Genomic DNA, 21,755 nt, shown 5'->3' with positions numbered 1-21,755 from the left:
CAGCCTCGGATCCCATGCTGAGAGTCCCTGCCATCCAAAGAGCAGCAGGAGCAATGAGGCCGATGCTCCGTCTTGGAGAGCAACTGCCTCCGCAGTCAACAAGGGGCAAAGAAGTCCTTTGGGACACTGTCACTAGGAAAGTCAGAATTTATATCCCAGACATCAGTGCAGGGGAAGGGGGACCCCGTGGTCTTTGGTTTAAGATGATCTGGGCGGCTGGCAGTAGAGCCATCTAGGGAGTGAGCCGACAGCGCAGGGACGTGGCTCTGCTCACTAAGGATGCTCTGTGTGTGTGTGTGTGCGCGCGCGCGCTCAATCACGTCCGACTCTTTGCGATCCCACGGACTGTAGCCCGAAAATTTCCAAGCAAGAATACTGGAGTGGGCTGCCATGCCCTCCTCCAGAGGCTCTTTCCGAACCCAGGGATCGAACCCGTGTCTCTTGCATCTCCTGCCTTGCAGGTGGGATCTTTACCCGGTGAGCCACATCTCTTACCCAAAGACACTTTAAGAGGTGTATGTGGGGTGGGAGCTTGTAGTCTAAACAGACACACACACACACACACACACACACACACACACACACACACACCCCTTTTTGTTTCTATCCACAAAAAAAGGGAGTCTGCTCATCTGCGCAGGCCAAAATGCTATCACAGGGAGCTGGAGAAAATTTCAGGCCCCAGCCAGGGAAGAGAGGCTTCTGGTCCCTCCATTCATTACATTCTGGTTCCTCTCTTCCTCCTGTCTTTCCATCTTTGCTCCAGGAGGAGCCATCTCCCTTTCATCTCAAGCCACAGTCACTGACTGCACAGGGGGTGAACGAGGATGCACTTGGGAGACAACACGAGGAGAAACAAGCAACTTGAAAAGCCAACAGCCCCGCTCCCCACCACACCCTAGATGTGGATGGGGTAGGTTCACACGGAGATGGCAGCAGTCCTGCGGAGGCCGGCACACACAGAGGGCTGCCTGAAAGTCTCCGCTCCCATCTCCGCAGTTCTTTTCCTCTTGTCAGCCCCTCAGGCCTGGAAAGAAATCACCCTGCCCCACCTGGTGGCCAGCAGGGGCCAGAAGCTCAGAGCACAGACCTGGGATGCTTCCTGGCAACATGGTAATTAGCCAAGAGTTTTGGCCTTCCCTGCTGGTTCAGACAGTAAAGAATCTGCCTGCAATGCAGGAGACCCAGGTTGGATCCCTGGGTCAAGAAGATGCCCTGGAGGAGGGCATGGCAACCCACTCCAGTATTCTTGCCTAGAGAATCCCATGGACAGAAGAGCCTGGAGGGCTACAGTCCCTGGGGTCGCAAAGAGTCGAACACTGTGCGACCGGCACTTTCACGTCTGCTTAGTTAGCACCTGAGCCTTGTGAATAACAGTGGGGGGGCCGTTCCGTTTCCTTGGAGATGCAGCTTTGCTAGCATCCATGGCAGTGACTGCTCCCTATGAGTGCGACAGTTCCCGGTGAGGATCTTCACAGGGCTCGCCGCCCTGGGTGTAGATGACGCATCATTGTGTCCTAGGTCAGCGCCGCCCCCCCAGCCTGGTGTCCTGACCTGCAGCCTTGGTGTTACCCAGGGCTTGATAGAAATGCAGGTTCCTGGGCCCCTTCTCAGACCTACTGTTTCAGTAACTCCGGGGGTTGGAGCCCAGGAATCTGCACTTTAACAAGGTCTCCAGATGATCTGAATCCACAGTGAAGGGTGAGAAGGCCTACCCTGGATCACACAGGCCCCTGGTATCCTGCCCCCATTAATATCTGGAGACTTTCTTGACTATTAAGGCAGTAGACAGGGGCGTCCCTGGTGGTCCGGTGGTTGAGAATCCACCTTCCAATGCAGGAGGCACAGGTTCGATCCCTAGTCGGGGAACTAAGATCCCCTATACCTCAGGGCAAGTAATCCCTTGTATTGCAACTACTGAGCCTGTGCACTGTAACAAAGACCCAATGCAGCCAAATAAATAAATTAAAATAAAAAAATTTTCTAAAGCACCAGACAAAAGGAAAACTGAAAAAGCACATTTTCCTGATTCCAATCAATCATGCATTGCCTAGAACAATGTATTAATTGGAAGGAATTTCTTCTCCTTGCCTCTAAGGAAACCTCTTCACTCCCTTGCATTGTCATCCACTTTTCTTTTCCACCACAACCAAGTCTGGGATGGAGTCTTAGTCAACGAGGCATCTTTAAGAGACAAAGCGGGGCCTGGAAATTCAGAGAAATGAGGACCCTGTCACCAAGCCATGAGGCAGCCTCACAGAACCCAGATGAGCTGGTCCCAGCCCCTCAGAAATCAGCAGGTCCAGGGAAGAAACTAGACAGCAAGCAAGTGATAGTTGACACAGAAAATGGAAACCCCGGCCCCTGCTGTTGAGCTTTTCCAGCCTATTGCCGTGAAATGATCAATTACTGTTGACACCTAAGTACAGAGGGCTCAGAATCATTTTTGATGAGTTCACCGGTTCTAAGAGGTCAGTCTAATTTTATTTTTAGTGGGATTTTTAAAAGAAGCTCACGTGGGGAAGGACAGTGACTTTTAACCGCCTTTAAACTGCGGAAAGCAGAGAGTTGGTGACAAATGAGCCACAGTGCCAGAGGACAAACTGGACAGACCGCTGTCCCTGCAGGAGGGGCCTCGTAGAGCATCTGAATACAAACCTAACAACCTAAACTTACACCTAACACAACTAGAGAAAGAGATACAAACCCCTGTCTGACCGAGGTGGAAACTGAGGCCCAGAGGTGAAGGATACAAGGTTATGCACAAGGTCACTTATCCGTCCTTCCGCTTCTAACCCTGATGGTAGGTAGGCGTTCTGCATAATTCAGCCTGACTCTTAGCCTGGTGGGATTCCAGAGAATCTCTGTGACAGAGTGGTATCTGAACTAGAAAATCACTTTTCCAAAAGACACCTGATCTCTTTGCCACATCATCTCCTGGCCCCTGTGGATAATTTCCCATCACTGACAGCAACTCAGGCAGAAGTCCCTGGGATGTCAAGCCTCTGAGTGCAGTTTTCAGGGCAGTTTCTGGCTGCTCTTGCCTCTTCCAGGAGGTAGGGGACCCCTCAAGTTGCCCACTGGATTTCCCAGGCCAGGGCTCCGGGAGCCTTTGGAACCTCGGCTCTCCCTGTATCTACTCTGGCTCTCTGAGAAGCACCTCCTGGGGCTCCTGCACGGATGGACAAAGGGGCAGTGGGGAGGGGGTCATCCCCACTCCCTGGACATCCAGCTACATCAGGACAGCTGAGTAGAGACCCCAGCGGCCCCAGGAAAGCAGTGCAGACTCTCAGCCCTGAACGGACTCAATCAGCAGGTGTGGCTAGACATGCAGGGACCCCTCGGAGTGACCGAGAGCCAGGAGGTGTCCGGTTCCCAAGGCAGCCCCAGGGAGTCCCATCCCACCGATGGGAGAAACAGAAGCAGTGGTGGCGCCCTCTAGTGGCGCTGTCTGCAATGGCAGGTGACTGGGGACCAGAAAGGGAGCCGCAAGGACCCGCGGGCAAGGAATGGAGCTGATAAGCGCAGTCCAGATTCTCACAAGTCATCTCAAGTAGTAGATTTTGGAGGAAGTTGTTTTCACCTCCAGAACAGGAGGCTGTGACAAAGGCCTCAGAATCAGCAACAAGCCCAAGGACCCTGAGCCCTAACCTCCCACCCAGGACATCTCTTCCAGCCACTCACTTCCCACCGTGGACAAACCCCTGTCACTTTTCTGGGGGTTGTCTTCCTCCACATGTTTGTGGGGGGCAGCGGGTGCAAGTCAACCAGCTGATCGCCCGTCCCTGAGATGCTCTGAGACGCCCTGACTGTCTGATGAGCCCACGGTCTGCCACTCACCTACGAGGAAGCACAGCATTGCTCATAACCTCCTACGCTTGGAGGGAGCCTGACAGTCAGCCAGCACTTCCAGGAAGAGCATGATGACTGTCTGATGCACCTCGGCCTCACCTCTCCCACCACCAGGCTAGCATCATAGCCTGAGGTTGAGCTGAGAGCTGGAGGAGGCCCTTCTGCCACCCACAGGGACAAGGATTCTGGGCCAAGGGGTCCATCAGGGTTTGCACTTGGAAGCCTGAGGAAACAAGACCCAGGAATTCTCCTCCTTAAGAGATATCAAACCAGTCAATCCAAAAGGAAATCAGACCTGGATATTCATTGGAAGGACTGATGCTGAAGCTGAAGCTCCAATACTTTGGCCACCTGATGCGAAGAACTGACTCATTGGAAAAGACCCGAATGCTGGGAAAGATTGATGGCAGGAGGAGAAGGGGATGACAGAGGATGAGATGGTTGGATGGCATCACCAACTCAATGGACATGAGTTTGAGCAATTTCTGGAAGTTGGTGATGGACAGGGAAGCCTGGCGTGCTGCAGTCCAGGGGGTCACAGAGTCAGACACGACTGAGCGACTGAACTGAACTGAGCAGGAAAAGATGTCTACGCGGCCAGCCCATAACAGTCATGACAGTGACTACTGTCGCTAACATGCACACGTGCTGATGGCAGCCGGGCTCTGCTTCTGCATTAACTCACGTAATCAGAACAACCCTGTGTTGCAGGCGATCCATCAAGTCATTTCTGCCTGGATCCCAGAATAGACACAGCCCATCAGCTGGTCGTTATAATGCCTGTGGGTATTTGTTGTCATTCTGTCACTAAGTAGTGTTCTAGTCTTTGTGACGCCATGGACTGCAGCACGCCAGGCCTCCCTGTCCATCACCAACTCCCGGAGTCCACCCAAACCCATGTCCATTGAGTCAGTGATGCCATCCAGCCATCTCATCCTCTGCCGTCCCCTTCTCCTCCCGCCCTCAATCTTTCCCAGCATCAGGGTCTTTTCCAATGAGTCGGCTCTTCACATCAGATGGCCATAGTATTAGAGCTTCAGCATCAGTCCTTACAATGAATATTCAGAGATGATTTCCTTGCAGTCCAAAGGACTCTCAAGAGTCTTCTCCAGCACCACAGTTTGAAAGCATCGATTCTTTGGTGCTCAGCCTTCTTTACGGTCCAGCTCTCACATCCATACATGACTATTGGAAAATCCATAGCTTTGACTGTATGGACTTTGCAGGTATAGATGCTTAATAAGAATTGAATCCACATGATCTCCCTAAGCAAGACGAGAGGGTTTTCATTTGCCGTCAGGGATCTGGAAATCAACTCGCTCTCAGTTATCCAGGGGTATATCCTGGGGTCCCAGGTCTCTGGACTCTCGGCCCATAGCGCCTGCTACTCTGCTGTTGGAGAGGCTGATCTGAGCTAGAGGGTGGCCCTGAGACCACCCCCCAACCTCAGATGGCCCACTGGGCTCCCCGGACCCCAGCCAGCACAGCTGAGCCCAGGAAGCAGCGGTCCTCCTGACACCAGCCCTCAGCACCTGCGAGTGGCCTCGTAAATCAGTTTCCTGCTATCTATACCTCGGACCAAAGACGAGAGTTTGATGTATGATGCTGGGCACCCAAAGCTGGTGCTCTGTGACAACCTGAAGGGATGGGGTGGGGAGGGAAGTGGGAGGGATTCAGGATGGAGGGGACACATGTATGCCTGTGGCCAGTTCACGTTGATGGATGGCAAAAAACCATCACAATGTGGTAATTATCCTCCAATTAAAATAAATTAATTAAAAAAAAAATGAAGACAAGAGCCATCACCGGAAATGGTGCATCCCAAATGCAGACCAATGGCAGAGAGTAGGGCAGTCTGAGGGTGGCCTGCAACAACAGGCTTCCTGCTGTCCATTTGTCCACTCTGGACGAGGCTTCCATGGTCCTTCCAGGAGCCAGGAGGGAGGTGTTCTCAGCCTCCCGCTGCTGTTTCTTCGTTTCTCAGATCGATTTCGGGTTCTCCTACTGGAGCGCCCCAACCATCCCACCATTCCTTCCCCAAGGTCTCAGCCTCAGGCAATTCTGGTCTCCTGTGTACCCGCTCCAGCTTGGCTGCCCTGGGAGGCAACAATACCTTGACTGCCAAGGCCAACGGGTCCCCAACCTCCCCAGGAGGGAGAGACTAGAATGAATCACAGAAACGCAGATGCAGTCTGTCCTGGACATGGGGTCAGGGAGACAGACGGCGGGGCCAGAGGCAGCTGACCCTCATCTGTCCACCAGAGAGGGCAGTGGGACTGGGGGCAAAGTCAGGCTATGATGGGGGCGGAGTCTGGAGGGTAAGGTCACCCCTCATCCTGGCTTCTGGGAGGGGGTTGCGGGGTCTCCAGCACAGCCACAGAATCCTCTAGCACTGTCCAGCCTCTGGTGTTCCGTCTCTCCCCCACAGGCTGGAAGCCATCCTTGCCTTCACTCTTTCTCTTAACCCCACACCAAAAGTTACACAGAATCTGTGCTTCTTATCACTCCCCCAACTGCGGACAGCAGGGTTCAACCACCAGCCGCTCTCACCTAGGTTATCCCACCAGCTTCCCAACTGGACAGTCTGTTCAATTTTAAGTCCGATCACATCCCTTCTCCACTCAGAACCCTGGAGGAATGGCTTCCCCTCCAAGTCCAAGTCCAGGCAGAGTCCTTTCAGTGCCTCCAAGGCCCTGCCTGGCTGGACCACCCTCGGCGCTCAGCTCACCTTGACCTTGTGCCCTGCGGGCTCACTGGCTTCCAACCACGCTGGCCCCTTTGTGCTCCTAGAACACGCCAGCAAGGCTCCCACCCCGGGCCTTTTCATCCAGAACACCTCCCTCATTCCTTGACCCCTTCTGCTCTCCACTCAAACATCCCCTTCCAGGTCAGCCTTCTCCTCTCCCCCTACGATAATCTGGTCTCCACTCCCCCACTCTCTGGCTTCCCAGGTGGCTCAGTGGTAAAGAATCTGCCTGCCGATGCAGGAGACACAGATTCGATCCCTGGGTCAGGAAGATCCTCGGAGAAGGGAATGGCAACCCACTCCAGTATTCTTGCCTGGGAAATCCCATGGACAGAGGAGCCTGGTGGGCTACAGTCCGTGGAGTTGCAAAGAGTCGGATACGACTTAGCAACTAAACAAGTGTTAACTGTGTATATTAACCAGAGCCTACATTCATTCATTCACGACCTTACTCGTTCACTGGATACTTTGTGAGTGACAAGTCCACATCTGGGGCTTTACTAGACATCAGGTGGGCGTGTGGCTGAGAAGATGGTCCCTGCTGCCAAGGCACCGCAGTTTGGTGACCCAGCACTCAGATCTGGGAGGGTCCAGCATTAAAGCAGACAGTAACCCTGGCAACACCTAATTAGAAAAGTAAGCCCAAGGCAAGAAAATCAACCTCATGCATTTTGTCACCAAGAAGACAGACACTTGGATGAGTGGGCACTTGTGGGAATGCCCCCCACTAGAGCACCCTGGACAGATGCTGCAGGGAGGGAGGGAGGTAAGGAGGAGGGACTTCCCAGAAATGGAGCTGCTGTCCTTCCCCAGGGGACAGGCCAGGAGTGGAGTGGGTAACACACTAGAGAGAAGCCCCCACTGTCCTGGGAGACCCCGTGCACGGCTTCATCATCTGGCCTCGACATCTGCCCGCAGGCAGACCACTCCTTGACCATGGGTGACACACCTGACCTCTGTGGAGAATGTCCCCTGTCTGGGGGGGGGTCATCGTGGAGGGGACTCAACCACTTTTTCTGATGCCATCTGTGGGTGGGCCCTGGGATGCTGGCCAAGTGTCCTGGCACCTCGGGTACCTGCCTGCCTTTGTCACGACTACTTGACACATCTGCTCACCTTAGCTGTTGGTATTTGCACGCAGTGAAATGTATAGCCGCCGAGACTCTGAGTGTATTTATTGTGAGTCCTCCATGGCCACCCTTGTCCTGGGCGGTCCTGCAGCACAGCCATGCGCTTGCCGGCATCACTCGACCCCTGACCCCTCCACACCTGCTTTCTTCTGTCTGCACCCTCAGTTCTTCTGTCTCTCCTCCCTGCCCCAGCCCTCAACCCAGTATCCCAAGTCCTATCTTTAAATGCCCATGGGTCCCATCCCAGTTTTCTCCAGCTTGATCATGGCTCATGGGAGGCCACTGGAGGAGTGTCAGGCCCGTCCACCCAAGGAGGGGGGTGTCTTGTCTTCTGGAGAAGTTGAGGGTCCCGGTCCTCTTTGTCCGGCCGCTATCAGAAATACAGGTGTAGGTCTCCTGGTTTGGAACTCTGGGCCAGCCTCTTCCTTTCTTCCCTGCTGGGGACAAATCAGAAGAAAAGGAGGTAAGTTAGTGATGGGAGGTTTGGAGTGGCCCCAGGAGACCTGGGACGGAGCTCCAGCCTCTTCCTTGGTTCCTCTGCATGCTGGTACCCCACCTGCCCTGTCCCTGGGCTCTCTGGTTTACCCAAACCACACCTCCCACCCCACAGGCTCCACAGGAGTCCCCCAAAGCCCATCAGTAGCTGCTGAGCCCTGAAGGGCTCCTGCAGAAGCTGCCTTTATACATGGCCACAAATACTCCACTTGTAATGGCCCCTCAGTCTCCAAAAGCAAGTCCAAGCAATTCATTCAACTCCCAGGCCCAGGAAGGGAAAGCTTCGTACAATTTATCAGCTGAGCTCCCTTCTTTTGGATGCTGACACCATTCTCCTGGGTCCTAGGGCTCGTCTTAACCCTCAGCATCCATCAGACACACCATCCTTCCATGAAAGTGTTTTTGCCACAGCCTGGCTACCCACCCTTGGTCCTGCAGAACCTCCTGCTTCTCGGCCCAAACTCCCTCCATGCCTTCCCCATCCCTCCTGGCCCAGACGAGCCCCAGAGCTTCCCAGAGCCTCCCTGGCCACATCAACATGATGGATCTCTCTCTCCTCTGATTCCTGAAGCCTTTGCAGTCTGTCCCATGTGCTATCAGACATCACTGTCTTCTACTGGAAAGCATGTGAGACTGGGAGCCCAGTGTTCCATGTTCAAGGTTTGTATCTACGGTTCCCTGGGCTGAAAAAGCCACCTGGATGTGCCGGCATGTCCCTGTAACTCCCACAAAGCCCTTCAAGAACAGGCCAGGGTGCCTTAGACAAATTCCTCCAGGTATCCTGCCCACTCCCACAAAACCAAGCCCCTACCCCTCTGCCACTCGGTCAGAAGAGGGAAAGTTTATCTGATTTGAAGACGCACTTGCACCCCTATGTTTATAGCAGCAGTATTCACATAGCCAAGACATGGAAGCAACGTGTGTCCATCAACAGATGAATGGATAAAGATGTGGTACCCGTATACGATGGAATACCACTCAACCATACAGAAGAATGCAACAATGCCTCTTGCATCAAGACGGATGGACCTAGAGATGATCGTACTCAGGGAAGAAAGACAGAGAAAGACAAATATCATATGATATTACCTATATATGGAATCTAAAAAAAAAAATGATGCTGGCAATGCAGGGAATAATATTTGATAGTGATCATGGTATGAACCCTGAAGACTGATTTAACCAAAAAGTACGCTGGAAGCAGGGAAAGTGGGAATATGGTTTCCAATCAAGACATGAGGTGCTGTCCCATCACCCGGGGTAGAAGCTGAGGTCATTCCAGCAGCCCACGAAGCCCTCCCCAGTGGGCTTCCCCACCCCACCAAGCCGATCTCACCCCCAGAGCCCTCCCTACTCACCTCGCTCCAGCAGCAAGGGTCTCTGCTATTCGGACCCTCAGCGACCCCCAACCTCCTCCAACCTCGGGGCCTCTGCACTCGCTGCTGCCCTGGCCTGGAATGCCCTCTCGTCACACACCCACAGGGCTCTCTCCCAATCCTTCCAGTCTTTGCTCAGATGCTGTTTCTCTGGGTCATCCCTTTCCCCGCTTCCCTTACTGACCTCTACCTTCCTCCCCAGCAGTGCCCACAGGACACCCATGGATGCCTATTCTTCACCATATTACCTAGAACCATAAGAGCCTGGCGGGCTACAGTCCACGGGGTCACGACTGAGCAACTAACACTTGCATCCCTACAGAGCACTGCCTCTACACAGTGAGAGGCTGACAGCGATGTTTTATTTAAACCTTTACGCATCCTCCACACCTAAGTGATGGCTTCGTGAGGGCGGGGGGTTTTGTCCACCACGTGTTTATTTATAGGATGTGTGTTTTTGTTTACGATGGGTACTGTGCTCAGGCACTTTATAAATATTTACTAGCTGAAAAAACAAATTAGGAGATAACGTATTTACAGAGAAAAACAAAGGGAAATGCCAAAAAGTAACTGTTAAAATAATTGAAAGTGGTGGCCTCTGAGGACTTGGATTCATGGGGAGAAGAGAGGCAGAGCCTGCCAGGTTTCCTTAAAAGCCTTACAGCATTATGTGGCTTTTCAAATTGTGTGTGTGTGTTGAATAAAAATGAAAATGTTTTAAATATGCTGTTTGCACCTCCCCCAGCCCCAGTCATACTTCATCGCTATACTAAAGAAGTGAGTACTGGATTTCCTATTCTTTTGTATTATTAATCCTAAAAAAATCACCTCCTTCCTCCCATCCACCTCTTTCTCTCTAACCCAGCACCTCTGATCCACCCCAAGGCTGGAAGCGCTCGCCTCCTCCATTGCTGCCAAATCCAGTCACCTCCTTCTGTCTCCATCACTAGGGCTCTAATGCCATCGTCCACCTGGATGCCGGTAAAAGCTTTGTGACTGGTCCACCTGTATCCACACAGTGCATCCAATCCACTGCACTGTGGAGAGACCACCTTGCTCTGTGGGTACCCTTTCCCTTGTTCCCTTGGCAACTCCATCTCTTGTAGTCACTATGTTAATCCCATCACAGGGCCTTTGGACATAGTTTGCTTGGCCTGGAATGCTGTTTCTGGAACCTTTGCCTATTTAATCCCCTTTTCATCATTCAAATAACATTAAGTCAAATCCCCCCATTTCAGGCCCTTATAGCTCAGGTATGTGGATATCTGTGATTTATAACACTTTTCACAGTTGCAGTTTTATGTTGGGGTTTACTAGATTAACATCTGCTTCCATATGCCCCATCAACGCACACACACCTCGTGATTGTCATCAATTCTGTTAGAGGAAGAAATCATTTTTCATGATTTCATTTATCATTTTATTTACCATTCTCATTTCATGTATCATTCTATCACCACTGCCAAGCACACACAGGAGCCAAATGAATAAATACTGAACCTGTTGAACCACTACCATTTGCTATGGCAACAACCAGTATGTATTGCTTGGGTGCACATAACATTCATCTCTGCCTTGAAACTCTAGGATATGGAGACTGCATGCTTTTTTTAAAGCCCTTCCGCTCACACCTCTCTAAACTTGCAGTTCCCATCTTCATGCATAATTTCTGGAAGTGTGTATTTATGTAAAATGTGCAAAAGATTATATGTTGTGTGGGGTTTCTATCCTGGAGTGCTAAGATCTGATGAAATCCTTCCTCATGCTTTGCCGGGCAGATACAATCATCCAGGTCTATTTCCAGCACTTCACACATGATCTTTCAATATGTTAACTGGCTGCATCCCAGTGAACCACTGATCGAAGCTAAAGATACAGCACTTCCGGCAAATCTAATGATTCTCATCTTGTCTCAGCTCTACTAACATCATTGCTTGGTGCTGTTAATTTTTCCGTGTTCCCCTCAATTTTCTAAAATAAAGGCAAACCATGTAATGGAGTAGGTGAATTATTGCATGCACGTGACTATACAGAAAAGACGGTGACACTGGGCAACAGACAGGGCCACCGTGAGAATGACCGTTTGTTGCAGCGAACGCACAAAATTCCAAATCCAACTTAAGATAGGGCATCGAGGGTTCTAAATTTGAACACCTAATGTGGCGCACCATTTGTGTACACTTCCTGTGCAATTAGGGACTACCTGGTAATTCAGTATTAATTTAACCCTTTGCTGAGTAAAGCAAGTTTTAATTCATCCATTTCTTCCTACTTATTCAGAGTCATATGAAAAATCAAACATTCTTCAAAGTTCCTTTTAAAGAGTAAGACTGTCAGGTTGTCCCCTTTAACTCCCCTTCAGACACAGGCTAAAATAATCAGGGGGAGTCTTAAATTTTCATGTTTTCAATGCAGTACAGTTGAACAACTAAATTTGAGAACTCTCATGCACGTATTTTTAAAACACACCCCTTCCTTTGCCCCTAAAATCAACTCTTGGCAATTTCTCTCGGCAGGGAGGGGTTACATCTTCAAATAGGCTGCACTCTCGAGAGCACGGACCATGCCACATGGGCAGGGGAAGGCAAGGACCAGAATCTGGACGATTCGGCTTCTTGCTGGGCCCAGTGTGAACCACTGACCACTTGAATCTCGTGTCTACACTCGCTGGTCTTATCACTGTTTTCAGAGGTAGGCTCACCAACTGTTTTCCAAGCACTCAGCCTATCTGTGAGTGATGTGGAATTTGGCATCCCTTGAAACTTTGAGCTTAATCAAAGTTTCTGCTCCTCGGGGGTATGTCTCCACACCCTGTGCATCCCCAGAGAGATGGATGTGGCTTGCAGCAAAGTGAGGACTCTGTCAGGCTTCAGACACCAACAGGGAGACTGCCAGACTCCCCCAAGGCTTAAGGTTCGCCATTATCTTTAAGAGTGTGTGGCCAGGACATGGAAGCAACCTAAATGCCCGTCAACAGAGGAATGGATAAAGGAGATGTGATATATACATCAGCCATGAAAAAGAATGAAATAATGCCATCTGCAACAACACAGACAGACCTAGAGATTGCCATACTGAGTGAAGCCAGTCAGACAGAGAAAGAGAAATACCGTATGACAATGCTTGTATGTGGGATCTAAAAGGAAATGATACAAAGGAATTCACTGACAAAACAGAAACAGTCTCACAGACTTAGAGAACTTGTGGTTATCAGAAGGGAAGGGTAGGGGGAAGGGGTAGTTAGGGAGTTTGGAACTGACCTGTACACACTGGTATATTTAGAATGGACAACCAACAAGGACCTACTGTATATATAGCACAAGGAACTCTGTTCAATATTATGTAACAACCTAAGCAGGAAAATCTAAAACTGAATCACTTTGCTCTACACCTGAAACTATCACCACCTTTTAAATCAACAATGCGAACATGCTAAGTCACTTCAGTTGTATCTGACTCTTTGCAGCCCCATGGACTATAGCTCACCAGGTCCTCAGTCCACAGGATTCTTCAGGCAAGAATACTGGAGTGGGTGGCCATGCCCTCCTCCTGGGGATCTTCCCAGGAATCGAACCCACATCTGAGGCTTCTGCATTGCAGACAGATTCTTTACGGCTGAACCACTGGGGAAGCCCTAAATCAAGTATACTCCAATATAAAAAGTTAAAAGTTTAAAAAAAAAAAAGCATGCTGCTGCTAAGTCGCTTCAGTTGTTTCCGACTCTGTGCGACCCCATAGATGGCAGCCCACCAGGCTCCTCTGTCCCTGGGATTCTCCAAGCAAGAATATTGGAGTGGGTTGCTATTTCCTTCTCCAATGCATGAAAGTGAAAAGTGAAAGTGAAGTCGCTCAGTCGTGCCCAGAGTCCCACAGACTGCAGCCTACCAGGCTCCTCCGTCCATGGGATTTTCCAGGCAAGAGTACTAGAGTGGGGTGCCATTGCTTTCTCCAGAAAGAGCATGCGAACATTATAATTAGCAACAAAATACAAACTACACAAGATACCATTTAATGCCCATCTGGTTAACAGCCACCCTCCCCAACTCAAAGCTGGTTGGTGACATAAACAGTCTCATATAGAGCTGACAATTCCTTCTGTTTGTCTCAGTTTCTATCCATTGACCATGCACTATAATTTTTCAAGGTGGAAATAACCTTTCTGATCCTAAAACGTACATACTCATTTTAAACAATGGAGGAACTATAAAGGAAAATTATAAAAGGAAACTGAACTTCACGCACATCCCTTCCACTCAGACAGAATCATTTGGAGTCACACAGATCCAGTTTGAGCCCAGTTACTTACGTGGCGGCCTCATCTGATAGGTGGCACTAATAATAATTGAGGCTGCCTTACGGTGTAAGGATTTACGATAATAGTTTTCTACAGCACAGTGTTCAGTAACTGGTAGCTATGACTATTATTGTTGTTAACACACCTTCAGTCTGTTTTCTATGCATATGTACATGTGTATAAATGTCAACGTGCACACTTTATGTCCCTACAAGGTGCTTTTGTGTGCCAAAAAGATGATTTAGGAAACCTATTGCTTTGATAGATAAGTATTCAATTTATAAAGGGTATATATCTTTAAATTGATTTTTTTCTGAAGCTTTTGAGCTCAGTAGACAAACTGTACTATCCTACTCATAAGCAGAGGCTGCCTGTGTTGTTTTTCAAAAGCCTGAACTCCTTCAGATTTTTGAAAGCAGTAAGAGGAAAGCATCTTTAAAGATATATGTTATAGAGGACTTTCCTCGTGGTCCAGCGGTTAAGACTTCACCCTTCCCTGTCAGGGGGCACTGGTTCCATCCCTGGTTGGGGAACTAAGATCCCACATGCTGCGCAGCATGGCCGAAAATTCTGTTTTAATTTTTTAAAAAGATACATGAATGTTTTGTTGTTGTTTAGTCGCTAAGTCATGTCCAACTCTTTGCGACCCCATGAACTGTAGCCCACTAGGCTCCTCTATCCATGGGATTTCCCAGCCAAGAATACTGGAGTGGGTTGCCATTTCTTTCTCCAGGGAGTCTTTGCAATCCAGGGATTGAACCCAGGTCTCCCGCATTGACTGGCAGAGTCTTTACCATCTGAGCCACCAGGGAAGCCCAGAATATATAACTGAATTTAAAAGCTAACAGAGTATTAATAAGTTTATGTTTGATTTCATTTTTAGCTAAGTGTTTTATATGTACAAGACACATATAAACACACACACACGAATCATCTGGAATAATTATACCACGATGACAGGAATTACCTCTGGACTGTGGGATTATTGGTGACCTTTATTTTGCGATAATACACCTTTATGCATATACAGTTGAACTTTGAACAACGAAGGAATCTGGGATGTCCACTCTCCATGCAATCAAAAATCTGACTATAACATTACAGTCAGCTCTCTGTATTCTCAAATTCAACCAGCTTCGGACTGTGTACTGTAGTACACATATTTATTGAAAAAAATCTGCATAAAAGGGGACCCATTTCATTCAAGTCCATTGCTCAAGAGTCAACTATATTATCTTAATAATCAGAATAAAATAATAAAGCTATTACAAGTTGGGAGGAAATGTACCAGTAACTTTAAAAAAAGGATTATACAAAAGCATTCTTTGATAATCGTAAAAGCTAAAGCAGCAAGCCCATGTGTGGTTTTACAAACACCTTACTTAAAGTCAGAGCCACGTTCCTTGTCCTATTTTGGTGTTGATTTACCTAAGCTATGATATTTTTCTCTTGCTAAAAGAGGCACAGAAGAACCTGGATGTAGTAGATAGTCACTATTTTTGTTTGTTTGGGGAGAGTGGTTGCTATATTTTTGGTTACCCCACATCTATGTTATTCCTTCTCTTCCTCACAGAGCACCGACTCTCCTCTGGAAAAACAGTCTCCACACTCCACACTCAGTCCATGTGCTTTGGATGAAACTGACTCCAACCTTGCCTCCAAGAGTGTGCATATGACCCAGATATGTCCAATTAGATAAGAAAATGAGGTGAAATTCTGCCAATGAAAATCAGATCATGCATTTTGTCAGGTCAATGAAAGACTCTGTTTATGGGACTAGAACCTGGGAGGATATATATGCCTAGAGCTACTGGCCATCATATCACCATCTGCAGTCCACATGGACAGCAGAATTGCATTAAGAGGAATGAAAAAAAAAATCTATCTCCTGGATCACACTGTACCTGAAGCCCAATTTTTCAAAAGAATTGTATTATTTTCAAGCAACATACTATGGACCTTAGACTTATTTTGAATGTGCCAGCACAGGCTCTGGTTAATTTAATGGATATGAGAATGAAATTAATTGAGTCTAATAGCACTAACTGAAAAACACTATTTATAGGTACAGATAGAATTTCATGGGTAGATATACCCTAAGCCTAAAGAGGAGGTTGACGTGCATCCAGCACGCATAGGATGTGTCCTGTATTTAATAATTTTGTCCTGCTTCTTGCATTGACCTCCTCAGGACAGCCTAAATATCTAATCATCAGCTTTTTTCAATGCATTACAAAAATTCAGCAGTTAGAGCTATTCATTACATTATCTAGGCATGCTGGTACTTTCATTTTGTTAAAATTTGGGCCTTACTAAGGAAGGCCTCTCTAAGCCTCACATTCAGACTTTCCTGGAGGCTCAGTGGTAAAGAATCTGCCTGCAAAGAAGGAGATGCAAGAGTTGCAGGTTTGATCCCTGAGTTGGAAATGGGAACCCACTCCTTGCCTAGGAAGTCCCATGAACACAAGTGGAAATCCCACGAACGTAAGTATTCTTGCTTGGCAAATGCCATAAACTGCAGAGCCTGGGAGACTACAATACATGGGGTCGCAAGAGTCGGACAGGACTTAGTGACTAAACCACCAACAGAGTCATTCAACCTCTACAGCTGTCCATGCTTTGGCCTGTTCTATGGTATCTCTGCTAACCAAAGCCCAGTTTCAAAGGAATTATGAGTAGTAGATTTCCTTTTGGAATAAATTAGTTTGAGCCAGACATCTGAGTCTCTTGTAAGCCAAAGAAAGCTAACTGGACCCATTTAATTATAGAATCACTAACACCTACGTTCTGTAGCCCAATTAAAATAATAGCTATACTTTACTCATCACTTGGTGTGTTCAAGATATTTTAAATACATTATCTCATGAATAAGCCCACTCGTCCTTTGAGATAGACATTACTTTCTCTGTTTCACAGATGAAGAATCTGAGGCACCACAAGGCTAAATAATTACCCTCAAATCACCCCACTAGATGGACAGAATAGGAAACCAAGACATGAGCCCTACATTCCACCACTATGCCACGCTACCATCCTGTCTAGACTTAGAATTCTAAATTCCAGTCTCGCACTAGAGATAGAGTTCTTTTATTGGGCTTGGGTGTACTACCAGTTGAGTTAGAAAAAAAAAACCAGAAAGCTTACCTTCCCACAAATAGCCCTGATAGAAGCCAAGCATAGGAAAAGCACACAAACAGAGCCCTGTTTAAAGTGGGAGGGGAGGCTTCACTAGTGGTCCAGCGGTTAAGAATCTGCCTTGCAATGTACGTGGGTTGCATCCCTGGCCTGGGAAGATTCTGCATTACCTCGAAGCAACTAAGCTCATTGGCCACAACTACTGAGCCTGCACTCAGCAGGTTCTGCAACTTCTGAAGCCTGCATATGTAGGGCCCATGCTCTTCAACAAGAGAAGCCACCGCAACGAGAAGCCTGCGAACTCAACGGAGAGCAGACCCCACTCTCTGCAACTAGAGAACGCAGCGCACAGCAGTGACGGCCCAGCACAGCCAAAAATAAAATAAATGTTTAAAAAATTAAAAACTACTGTGGATGGGGAAGTCCCCTCAGTGCTACCATGTTCCTCTGATTTAAAAGCAATGATCAAGATCTGAGAGCAGGTTCGGGGCTCACTTGAGTCATGCCAAATGCCCATGAGCCCTGTGTAACCTCTGAAGCATTCGTCAAAGCCGACTCCATTGGTGGAATTGGCTAGAAAACTGCAGATTTTCCACTTTATAAGGACACTGTCTAAGCTGGATGTGAGCTATCACCAGATTTCCAATAAGTCACTTCTGTTTCTTATAATTATATGAAAATATAGCAAAATGGTTCGTGCGCATTTACCCGAGACACGGCATCCAATGTGCAATGCATCTAGTTTGTTATTTCTCACAGTAATCCAACTTCACTCCCAAGAAACCGAGGTACAACAGATCCATACAGATAGACTGTTCAAAGTCAGGCAGGCCAGGAGCAAACAGATAAAAGTGTCCTGCTTTTCATAGTGTTAGCTGCTAAGTTGTGTCCAACTCTTTGTGACCCCATGGATTGTAGACTGCCAGGCTCCTCTGTCCATGGAATTCTCCAGGCAAGAACACTGGAGTGGGTTGCCATGCCTTTCTCCAGGGGATCTTCCCAACCCAGGGATCGAACCTAGGTCTCCTGCATTGCAGGGAGATTTCTTCACTTTTCAGAGGCAACTAAGTCACCTGGTCTATTGAGTCACATTTTATTTAGGCTACAGAGCCATCGAGGTCGAGGGAAGCAGTCTTGCTTTCTTCAGGTTCAGTTCCCCACTGAGAGCACCCACATTAATCCCTGCCGCCCACCCCCTACCCCGGGCGTGGGTGGCATGATGCTACAGCTCCCCAGGCAGCAAAAGTGGGAGATGGAGGCGCCTATGGAAGCCTGGGCGGATGGAGGCTGGCAGGCAAAGCTTTTCCTTCTGAATAACCCTGCTTGTCAAACACCTCCCCTTGATGATTTCCTGGCAGCCCTGGCTCTTTTACGGAGAAAGTTCCAGGGACAAAAGAGTGGCTGTTCCTTCCCACCGGCTCTCAGCAGTGGAGGAAGGGCTTCTCCGGCTCCCAGAGAGGGTCCAGGGGAGCCAGGGTGGCCAGAGGAGATGGGGTTTGTGAGACCTGTGCCCCTGAGGTCAGCAGGATGGTGACAACTCCCCCCACCCCACTCCCACTCCACACCCTCCAAGCGCACACACGTGGGCAGCTTCCACTTTCAAGAAACTCTTGGAGGCAGACAGCTTCTGCAGCCTGGCGCCACAGCACCTAAGTACAAAGGCTCTTTTCAAATCCACCTCCGAGCCACAGAGCCAGTGCTCAGCCTGTCCATCCAAGAGCTCCTGGTACACATGACCAGAACCTCCTCTATCTACCTGGATTTCTGTAGGAGCCTTCCTTCGGGGGCACCAGGAGTAGTGCATTAAGACAAGTCTGCCCTTGCACGGGCAATAAAGGACTGCCCTGTCCACAATAATAAACCTGGCCAGAGGTCAGCTGTGCCAGCAATGATGAACAATGTCAGTGCTGAAACCTCGGTGGATCACTCCTACCACCCTTTCCCCCAACGTGCCATGCCAGCCACTTCGTAGCATTGGGTCTTGAGCCTCATTTCCCCTCCGGTCCTCACTTCAGCCAGAGGGTTCATTCCCAAAAGGCATCTCAGCAGGTCCTGTCTCTGACTGACAGCTCCTGCTGCTCCCATGGGTGTCAGAATGAATCCAGCCCCTAACAGCTTCATGGCTCTTCACCACCTGAGTCCAGCCTATCTCTCCAGCCTCTACTGCATACTCTGTCCCACCCTATGTGTCCCCAGCTCCCAGTTCCTTGAACACATCCTCCTCTTCTTGGGTCCCTGAACCTTTTTTTTTTTTTTTTGCAACATGTGGGATCTTAGTTTCCAGCTCAGGGATCAAACCCGTGCAGAGTCTTAACAACTGCACCTCCAGGGAAGTCCCAAGTCCCCGTGCCTTTGCTCAAGTTATTCCTTCTACTGAGAATTTTTAATCCTGAAAACTTCTATTCATCTTGCAAGGCCCAGCTGATATACTGACTTCTTTGGGAAACCTCCCCTGACTCCCTCTAGCCTCCAGAATTCTCTGCCTTTCTTACCAAAAGCATCTTCCATATGATTTCCAAGGAAGGATTAAACCAGCTGGGAATGTAGACTTACTGCAATTTTCAGAGTCTTGCTCTCTCTCCTCCTTCTGCAAGTCACCTCTAAGAAAGCTGATCATATTCTGGTTTCCTCATTCTTCTCTTCCTGCCTTTGGACATGGTGGTATGAGGACTTGATTTCTGGAACCACTGCAGCCTTCTGTGGACATGAGGTAAGGTCGGGGGGCCAAGTAAGCCCCAGAGATCAGGACCCCCTGAGCTTTGCATCATGAAATGAAAGTGAAAGTTACTCAGTTGTGTCCAACTCTTTGCAATCCCATGGACTATACAGTCTATGGAATTCTCCAGGCCAGAATCCTGGAGTGGGTATTCCTTTCTCCAGAGGTCTTCCCAACCAGGGATCGAACCCAGGTCTCCCACACTGCAAGCAGATTCTTTACCAGCTGAGCCACCAGGGAAGGACAAGAATACTGGAGTGGGTAGCTTATCCCTTCTCCAGCAGATCTTCCCAATTCAGGAATCAAATCAGGATCTCCTGCATTGCAGGTAGATTCTTTACCAGCTGAATTACAAGGGAAGTCCTCTATCATGGTCATGGGCAGAAATGGTTCCAACTTACTGCTCTGTCCTTTGCAATGTGATCTTGAAGCTCCTTCCAAGGTAGAAAGGAGTAAGGGTCCCTCCCCACTTTGCCTGCAGTCCCAGCTGCATGTTTCAACTCAGCCTTTTACCTCAGAACCCCGAGCTGGAGGATCTGAGTGCTGCTTTGATGCTAATAAAGTTGTCTCTTGATTCCTGCATCCATGTTTGCCTGTGCATCACTGACTCAATGGATGTCTACTGAGTCTGAGCAAGCTCCAGGAGATGGTGAAGGACAGGGAAGCCTGGTGTGCTGCAGTCCATGGGGCCACAGAGAGTCAGACACGACCGAGTGACTGGACAGCAACAACCCACAATCAGAGCTCAGAGGTGATGAGGGGGAATGACAGGGCAGGATGTGGGCTGCATGGAAAGCCGGTCCCCCCAGGCTCCACCACTGGGCACACTGTGCACGGTCAGCTATCTACTCATGCCTGCCATGTACCTCCTTCCTCAAGAGAGCAAAGCCCTGCTCACCTCTGATTCTCCAGGGTTTGGCTCATGTGGGCCCATGATACATGTCTGTTAAAAAAGAATGAGTGGGTACCAGACACTGAATAAGGCGCTTCCTCCGTCCTACTGATTCCCAGAACTGCTGCCATCCCCTGCCCTGCTTCTCCGTGCCCGGAAAGTCAGTTTTGTTCAAGTTTTTAAGCACGATGCTCTCCACGTTACAGCCGAGGAACACAGAGCATCAAAGAAGAAAGAAGGTCTCGAGGCTAGCGAGTCAGAGAGGCAGGGTTGGAACCTGCTCTGATGCTGCAGCCACTGCTGGTATCTGCCAGGGGGTGCCGTCACCTGTCACAAGGATGCTGAGCAAGTAAAGGGAAGCAGGGCCTCCGCACCTGCACCTCCTCCGGGACAGCTCCGCAGCCTGCAGCGCAAAACCCCGCCTCCTCCCCACCCCTGCCCCCCTCTCAGCATCCCAGGGACCAAGGCTGCAGGCTTCTGACACGGAGCCTGCAGTCCCTGGGAGCTGGTCCAGGATCCCGCCTGCGCAAGGGGAAAGGTTTGAACAAGGGAAGAAAGAGGAAAGAGAAGCAGAAGTCATCGCTTTGTGTCCGGGGAGAGTGTGAGCCACTAGCTGGTTCCTGGGCGGAGGATGGATAGAGAACGTATACAGGTACCTGCTTCTGTCCTCCTCAATCTGGTCCACGTTGTTAAGCACCAGTCCGTCCCAGATGTCCAGAGAGGAGACCCGCCACTGCAAGGGCTCACAGGAAGGACTCAGGTGGGCCTGAAGGCTATCCTGGGGGTGGAGTGGGAGGGGAGTGGGTGCAAGAGAGAAGCTTTGGTGGTGGAGGGAGAATTCGGATGGGAGATGACAGCAGGGGAAAAGCAGAGGGAGTCCTGGGCAGCTGCTGCCGGACGCAGCTCTGCTGGCTCCTGCCAGGCGCTAATGCGGAGGATCAGCCATGAAGGGCTAGGTCTGGGGCTGGGGGTCAGACCCCTCTGTCCTTGGGGCCATCATCTGTTACGTGGGGGTGGAGCTTGGAGAAAAGAGGTGACTGGCACATTTCACGAGGAGCTCTCTGAGGAGACGGGGCTGCGGTAGGAGGGATGTGGGTGAGAAGGCAAAGAGGCAAGCTC

General features: G+C 49.4%; 1 protein-coding gene across 7 annotated transcripts in view; it reads right to left on the bottom strand.

The window, feature by feature from the left end:
- Nucleotides 1-7,756: 7,756 nt before the first annotated feature.
- The window catches only part of KCNA6 (potassium voltage-gated channel subfamily A member 6), a 36,167-nt gene continuing 22,168 nt past the window's right edge, over nt 7,757-21,755 (bottom strand). For 4 of the 7 annotated variants that reach the window (XM_043441128.1, XM_043441127.1, XM_043441129.1 and 1 more), the window contains one exon: nt 7,757-8,162. The gene's annotated coding sequence lies outside the window, so the exon portion shown is untranslated. Of the gene's footprint in view, nt 8,166-19,708; nt 19,726-21,755 lie in introns of those variants that run through there. The other 3 variants (XM_043441126.1, XM_043441130.1, XM_043441132.1) reach the window with 2 other exon arrangements.

Source organism: Cervus canadensis, chromosome 21 (assembly GCF_019320065.1).
Source record: "Cervus canadensis isolate Bull #8, Minnesota chromosome 21, ASM1932006v1, whole genome shotgun sequence".
In the NCBI taxonomy this organism is placed as follows: Eukaryota; Metazoa; Chordata; class Mammalia; order Artiodactyla; family Cervidae; genus Cervus; species Cervus canadensis.
The sequence above is the reverse complement of the archived record's forward strand: the minus strand, read 5'-3'. Positions and strand labels throughout refer to the sequence as shown.